The sequence below is a fragment of the Psammomys obesus genome, unplaced genomic scaffold (genome assembly GCF_907164565.1).
Source record: "Psammomys obesus unplaced genomic scaffold, mPsaObe1.curated_primary_1811, whole genome shotgun sequence".
NCBI classification, from domain to species: domain Eukaryota; kingdom Metazoa; phylum Chordata; class Mammalia; order Rodentia; family Muridae; genus Psammomys; species Psammomys obesus.
This window is the reverse complement of record NW_026585895.1, coordinates 54,950,261-54,957,924: the sequence shown is the minus strand read 5'-3', so window position 1 is coordinate 54,957,924 and position 7,664 is coordinate 54,950,261.

The window sequence follows — 7,664 nt, the reverse complement described above, 5'->3', positions numbered from 1 at the left end:
TAGACCAGACTGGTCTGTGGACTTGTGTATGTGGAGGTCATCTTGGATATTAATTGATGTAGGAGAGCCCAGCCATTGTGGGGTGGCACCACTCCCTAAGCAGAAAGCTAGTTGAGTGTAAGCTAGCCTTGAGACAGCAAGCTAGCAGGCAGCATTCTCCACAGTTCCTGCTGTAGTTTTTTCACTGTGAAGTAAGGTCCTTGGTCAGAAGTAATGCTGTGTGGAACAGAAAGCATAGGAATGGAATGTTAGACTCCAGCTCCTATTCAGACCATAGTGTCTGCAGTTGTCCTTCCCTTTTCACAGATAAGAACAGGCTCCTGATGAGACAGTGTCAGTACCTAGCTAACAGACTCCCAGGTGCTAGGATCTCTTATCTGGGATGTAAATTTACATCAAAGATGATATATTGATGGCCACACAACCTGTTCACCATCTGTTCCAGAGGCATATGACGAGAACCCACTTGAGCCAAATGGGCCCTGATTTCCTCTGCTCAAAGCCCCTGTCATGCTGCTGTCTATATTTCTGACCGTGCTATTAAATAAATCTTGTACCCTCAAAGAATATTCTCTGTCCCAGTGTCCTCTACTGAACAGGCTTCCAGAGGATTGCAGGTGACTCTTGGTGATGAAGTATCTACTCTATGTTCCTGTGGGATGTGAACTCTGGAAGAAGGGCAGACATCTCTGCTATTCACAACTCTCTGGTTGTGTTTATTACTAAGTAATTAATTTATTATTGTGTATATGTGTATGCAAGATGAACATGTCACAGTGCATATGTGTGGACTTGATTCTCTCCGTCCACCTTTACGCAGACTATAGATATCTAACTCAGGTCACCAGGCTTGTGAAGCATATACCTTTACCCATTGAGCCATCTTATTGACCCCTCCTTGATCATAAAGTTATCCCAAAACAAAGTCTGTCTCTAACATGAACAGATCTGAATAAGTATATCACCACATAAGTGTAATCAGTGACAATTAGGAAATACAAGGGAAAACTACAACCCTATGGAAATAGTTAAAATTTTGCAATTTTGTCTCAGAAGTAGAGGGATCTTCCAATCCTGCTTGCAGTCCATAGAAGGGAGCTTCACACATGGTTCATAGGCAGCCATCCAATATCCACAGAATATTCCTTAGGAGCTGCCAGAGCCTCACAAAGGGGACACATCCCGTCCACCCAAGTACTGCACTTGGATTTTATAATTGCAAAGATGGGTTCAACTGCAACAGAGGCCTGCCCCTTGAAAGGACTCAGATACGATAGAGGCACCAAGGCAGAAATTATTCCTTGAAGTCACAAGATTTACTTACTACCATGGGCAAAAAGACAGGTGGCAACAAGGGCCCTGAAGAGAGGGAATCAGAGTCCATTTGCACAGGGTGGGAGTTTTCTCTTATACCTTTCTAAGGAGGCTTGAAGGTTTTCACACAAGCCTGCAGCCAAGCTCTCTGATTCCTAGTCAGGAGGCAAGAAACAGGATAGCGAGAGGTTGTGTGGCAACCAATACCCCAGCGAGAGATCCCAGCACCAGAAAGTTTGCTAGCAAAAGATTCACAGATAATGTCTTTGCAGGGTGCCTAATGATATCTTAAAGGCTGCTGCAAGGTATTGTGGCCTGAGCAGCAGCTAGATTCTAACACTGTAGTCCCTATGTTAGTGTCCCCAGGTGGCCATTTCATAGATAGAAACTGGTTCAGGGGCTAGAGAGATGGCCGGCAGTTTAGAACATTGCTGTTCTAGACATCCTGAGGTCAATTCCCAGCAACCACGTGATGGCTCACAACCATCTGTAATGAGATCTGGTTCCTTCCCTCTTCTGGTGTGCATGAAAACAAAGTATTCATACTCATACAATAAATAAATAAATCTTTTTTTTTTAAATAAGCAAAACTGGTTCAGGCATCACAGTGGTCCTTAGCCCAGCTTGTGTTTCTCTGTGTGGCTACAGAACTTGGATGCAGGCTTGTGTGAAAACCTTCTTTGGGGGATGACTCAACCACAGGACTTTGGCCAGTCTCAGAATGTCAGGGACAAGAACACATACACTTTCACAAGGGAACCTTTCCAGGCTTAAAACATTGTTCAAGAACATTCAACATAGGATCTGATGATCCCCAGGAACGAAGACAAATGCCTCCCAGCTTGTTTTGGCAGTCACTAAGCTTGAAGTCCCTGCATCCACTAAGCTGACCACCAAAGTAAGCACAGTGAAGGACACTGTGAAGCCAGCCCATGGTTAAGAGACTAAGAATAAGTTATAGCAGACGCCCTCAGAACTCTGTCCATCATACCTGCCATAGGACAAGTGTTTAATCCTACAACCCTCAGCTGAAGTGGAAGTTCCTGGACTTGGTTTGGTCATGTGATATTTTGCTGCAAGCTGGGCATGTGACGTTTTGTCCAGGTTGGCTTGTGAGAGGAAACATGATGTTTCGCTAACTCATGCAAGGGGCATGACTTTGGCCAGCTGAGAACATCTGTGGGTGAACTTTGAGGAGAGGACATATATAGAGGCCCAGGCAGAGTGAGACATCGCTTTTTGGATCAACATCGCTATGCTAATCTTCATGCTTCTACACTTGACTTCACAGAGAGAGAAACATTTCAGAGAGCTTCTCCAGGCAATCCAACTGAGTCTTTTGGCTGCTTTGTGTTAGCCTTTGGATTGGACTGCTGGTGTCAGAAACAAACAAATATCAAATTTTCGGGCTGGCGAGATGACTCAGTGGTTAAGAGCATTGACTGGTCTGCCAGAGGACCAGGGTTCATTCCCAGCATCCACATGGCAACATACACCTGTCTGTAATTCCAGTTCCAGGAGTTCTGACACCCTCACACAGACACACATGCAGGCAAAACACCAGTGCACATAAAATAAAAATAAATAAAATCATTAAAATTATATACACACGCATACATGCATACATATGAATTTCCCATTCATATATATATGGGAGCAACAGAAACCACCCTTCGCCATGGAAGGGGTCACTCTGTTCTAACAAGGCAGGTAATGGGAGGGGCCTCTGGTGATGCCCTGTGGGCTAGGCCCAAGGTAAGGGCATTCCCATGAGCTGGACTTTCAGTGTTCTCTAAGGAGGGCTTTGAATGTGACTTCATGCTCAGACACATATTAGGAGGGCACATAATGACCTATGGCTCAGAGATGAGCCTGGACATTTCGTGGTAGCCACAGGAACAAGTGGCTCAGGGTGTGTCCTGAGCAGACCCAGAGCATCTCACGGTCTTGGACAAATGGACACAAGAACCTAGCCCAGCCTGGCCTCTGTGATCTTACAGAGTGATGTGCACACTCTCCAAGCTTTACTTCATACCTTGGTACCCATCCAGCAGTGCTTGCTACACGGATCCTTGTCTGTGCTGGCCCATCCCCTAGAACACCGTTCTTCCGACCCCTTCACCTCATCTCACCTCACCCAAAAGCAGGAAGTGAATATAGGTCAAATCCTGTCAAATGAGGCTAAATGAGAGCCCCTAGATGAGCTATAAGTTTCTGAAGGCTCCATGAACCTCGTCAGCTACCACCCCACAGGCACATGACCTGTGCGAAGGGCCAGATGATGCTGACACTGAGTCTGTGATGAACACTGTCCATTGTGGAGTTTCTGCATACAGGAAGCTGGGTGTCCTGCATTCAACAATTAGATGAACATGGTCCCTCCCACAGCGCTCCTGCTCATTGTTGTCTATGGTGTGAAGAGCAACATCTGTCCTCACCTAGGCCCTCCATGATATTTCAGGCCCACCCCACTCCATGCCTCTTTTGCTGGCTCCTGTCTCAGTGGGCTCAGACTGAAGATTTCCACTCTTTTCCTAGAACCAGTGCTAGCTCCAGGCTGTGCTTAGCTCTGCCAGGCCCCCAGCATACTTTGGTGGAAACTATACAGGGCATATCTGAGTCCATGGTACCTCAGGGTAATTGTGAAAATTTCTACAACATTCCAAGAGTCATGAGTTTCCTGAAAGAGGCAATTGTAAATATGAAAAGGAGAAAAGTGTTGACAGTGCACATGTGTGTACACACAGACATGGATGCTTACCCACATATGCAAGCACATTTACAGGTGAGGTACATAGGCTTACAGGCTCACAATCATACTGCAGGGCTGAGCCACAGGGAGGACACCCCTCAGGGAAGGGGGGCTACACACACACCTACACTCGATCATAATATGTAACAACCATGAACTTATGAATATTCACACATGCATGTGAGCATGCACGCACCACCTGATCCAAACAGCAGTAGCAGAATGACAGAAAACCTAAATCAGAGCAAAAAGCTAGCCCCAGGTTCCATCATGGAGCACAGTGATCCTTCCTCTGAGGACCTGGGGTTTCCCTGGCCCACTGTGGCCTTTCTGTCATCTAAGGAGGGGAAAGGCCTAGAGACCAGGAACTCAGATCTCCAAGCCAACCCCCAAGTGAATGGCCTTGAGCCCTTCTACATGTGTGATCAAATTCTCTGACCTTTAGGGCCATAATCCTTTTGGTCTTTCTGGCTGAATGGCCTGGCTTCCAGTCCAACACTGGAGCTGGGGCTGAGAGAGCAGGCAAGCTTCCGCCATATGAAGCTTCCATGGGCATATGGGAAGGGCACAGAGGGTCCCTGAGGGGTGTCCTCCCTGTGGCTTAGCCCTGCTTGTGTCTGAACCCCTGGTATCTGTGCCTCATGAAACCTTCTAGAGCCTGGAGCTTCTTGCAAAGAGGATTAGGCTATAGCTTAAAGTTGGCAGTAGAGTCATGACGAAGACTGATCCTCCTCTAAGTACACAGCACAGCCAGACTCAGCTGCTCTACCACCATGTCACACAGAGACCTAGAGGCCCAGTTCCCTCAGGGACCAAAGTCCACATATGATTCCAAGGCAACAAATAATAAGCCACTCAGAGACCAAAAGGCAGCATCCAAGACCCTATGGGAAGAAGTGCACCTCATGTCCTATGGAAGCTCAGCTCTAGAGTGTTGGCCTCAAGGGTCCAGTGAAGCCATGACTCATGGCTTCTCCCCAGAAAAACACGTACAACCTGCCCAGCCTTCCTCTGTAGAGACTTTAGGGCTTAGCCCTTGGACATCACTCCAAGCCAGTGAGGTGCCACATCTAGGCCCACCCACAAAGGCATCTCAGTCCAGAAGCCAAGCCACATAGTGTTCCAGTCCTGGCCTGCACCCTGACCTTACAGTGAAAGCATCTCTTAGCCACAGGGATGACAGCATTCTTCCCTGAACTCCATGCTGTTCTAAACTTGTTGATTCCAGTGGGTGGAGGGAACTTCCTGCCTTGGAACAGTATATATGCAGCCAGCTGGGGCCTCTGTGCATCCAAAGAAGACACGGTAGAGGAATAAAGCTTCTACTGCTGCTGAGTATGGGGCTGAGCCTGGCCTGGACCGTGCAGGATGAAATTCAGATTCCTCTGTGGCTGTGCTTCCCCATTGAGCAGCTGATGGATAAAGCAGGGAGTCACCCCATATCTCCACTTATTTTTCCAGGTCTATCACCTTACAGTGTCTTGACAGCCACTCGCAGCAACGGGGATCAAAGGAGTGGCATTCTACTTGAGGCCCAGAACTTGAGGACACTCTGCCAGGTCTCCTACAGTGTGGGGCACCTTAAAGCCCACTACAGCTGCCAAGGCCCAGGAGGAACCTGAACCTAGGGACCAAATAGGAGACAGGGTGCCAGGCCCCCTGCTATGTATGTATCTTATTGTATAGAGAACATATGGTAGGGACACCCTCTCTCTTTAGGGATGTGGAGAGAGAGCCACCACGTTCTAAGAGCCTTCTCCATGGCCAGTGGGTACACTGCGCTGGCCTGTCTGGCTGGAAGCAGAGCAGAGTCAGTAGCCCCCAAGGTTCCTTCTCAGCACCTCTGCGGGACATGCCTGGCTCCTCTCTGTTGTGATCCTCTGCCCAGGGAGATGGGTCCCCAGGACTCTGTGGCCAGGACAGAACCTGACTCTGCAGTTGACAGGCTGGCCCACCCTCAGGCTGGCTTCTTCTGACCTGCCTGTCAGAGAGGAAGGAGGTGCCTACCTGAACTTCATGACCTTCTGGACAACGGCAACCTGAATGTCACCTACTTCTGAAGGTAGTCTGGCATGCCTAGACCTCTGACCAGGTTCTGGGAGGTGCACTGTCATCATCACCTCCCAGATCCCCAGCTATTCACCACTCAGGCCTGAGAGGATCTCAATGATTCTGATCCTCTGGGCTGCTCTCTAGAAGTTGGGAAACCTTTGGGGCGCCATCTGGGTGAGCCAGGTGGCCACCAGGACACAGCTCCCACAGACCTGGCTCAGGAAGGCCATTTTCCTCTTAGAATAGATGGAAAGTACATGGAGGAGTTCTACACTGCAGAGAAGACTGACAAACCTGGATCCTACATCTTTGAGTGTGAGTGAAAGTAGCTGCTGCCCCCTCCCTGGGTGGCTCGGGCAGGCTGTAACGATGGGCTGCAGTGTAGATGCGACTGAACAGGGAGGTCAGGGAAGGGCAACCCCATAGACCTCACAGCTATGTCTTTAGAAACTCAAAATCCAATAAACAAGGGCTCCAGCTGTGTTCCCTTGCAATGCCAGGGCCCCCATAATCCTTCTGAAACTCAGCACAGAGATGACCCATCTTCAGATGGCAGGCAGTGTGACAGGGAGGCTGGCAGGGAGAAGGGATCAGGAGCTAAGCTCACCCAGCTGAAGCTCTGCACTGCTGTGTAAGGGTTTCTCTTTGGAACAGATGTTGCTCAGGCAGTGTTGGGGGGAGGAGCAGGAATCCAGATAACAGAAGACAGAGTGGGAGACCCTTGAGCCCTTCCCCTTTGCTGAACATTCCAACCCTCTTTCTGGCCAAGAAAAGACCCAGATCAAGACATGAGGCGAGAGAAGGTTGGTGAAGCAGAGGCAGGAGACAGAGTGGCTGCTGGCTGGGCTTTGTACCCCTGGCTATGCTGGCTACTGTGGGCTGAACATGTGGATATGGAGTCAGGCTGGGCCATTGCCAGAGAGGACAGATCAGTCATGGGAAGCTCAGGATTCCAGGAAACACATGGGTCCCAGAAGGCTTCATGACCATTTAGTTTCTTGTCACAGACCAAGTCAAAATGTATCTAACTTTTGAGGATATTACTGATGGATGACTAGATCATCATGGACTTGGAAAGCCAGGACAAAGGAGGCACTCTCATTGTGGCTGACCTTCATGGTGGGTGCTATCTGCACCCACAGCCTCAAAGACTTCAGGAAATGGCAGGACTTGAGGTGGAGAGACGGGTGGGGAGGGTGGGGAGACTAGGGGCTAGAGCTACTCTCCCTACCCCAAGTACCCTCACTACGAGTGTCTCCGTTCAACTATGCCTTCAATCCTGCTGGTTCTAGGCAGGACTCTGTCCGAAGGTCTGATTAATCTGTTGGAACACTATAAAAAGCACACATCCAGAAGAGGCATCTTACCAGAGAACATTGTGGTAATTATAGCCCTTTGTAGGTAGGTTTCCCTTCCTTCATCTTTTTCTCTGTAGGAGCTCAGCCACAGTGGCTGGAAATCTATGTTGTAGGCCACAGTGCTGAGGGCGGGTGACAGGATGAGGAGTCTGTCTGCTCCTTAGCAGAGCTAGGGCTGATCTGAAGAG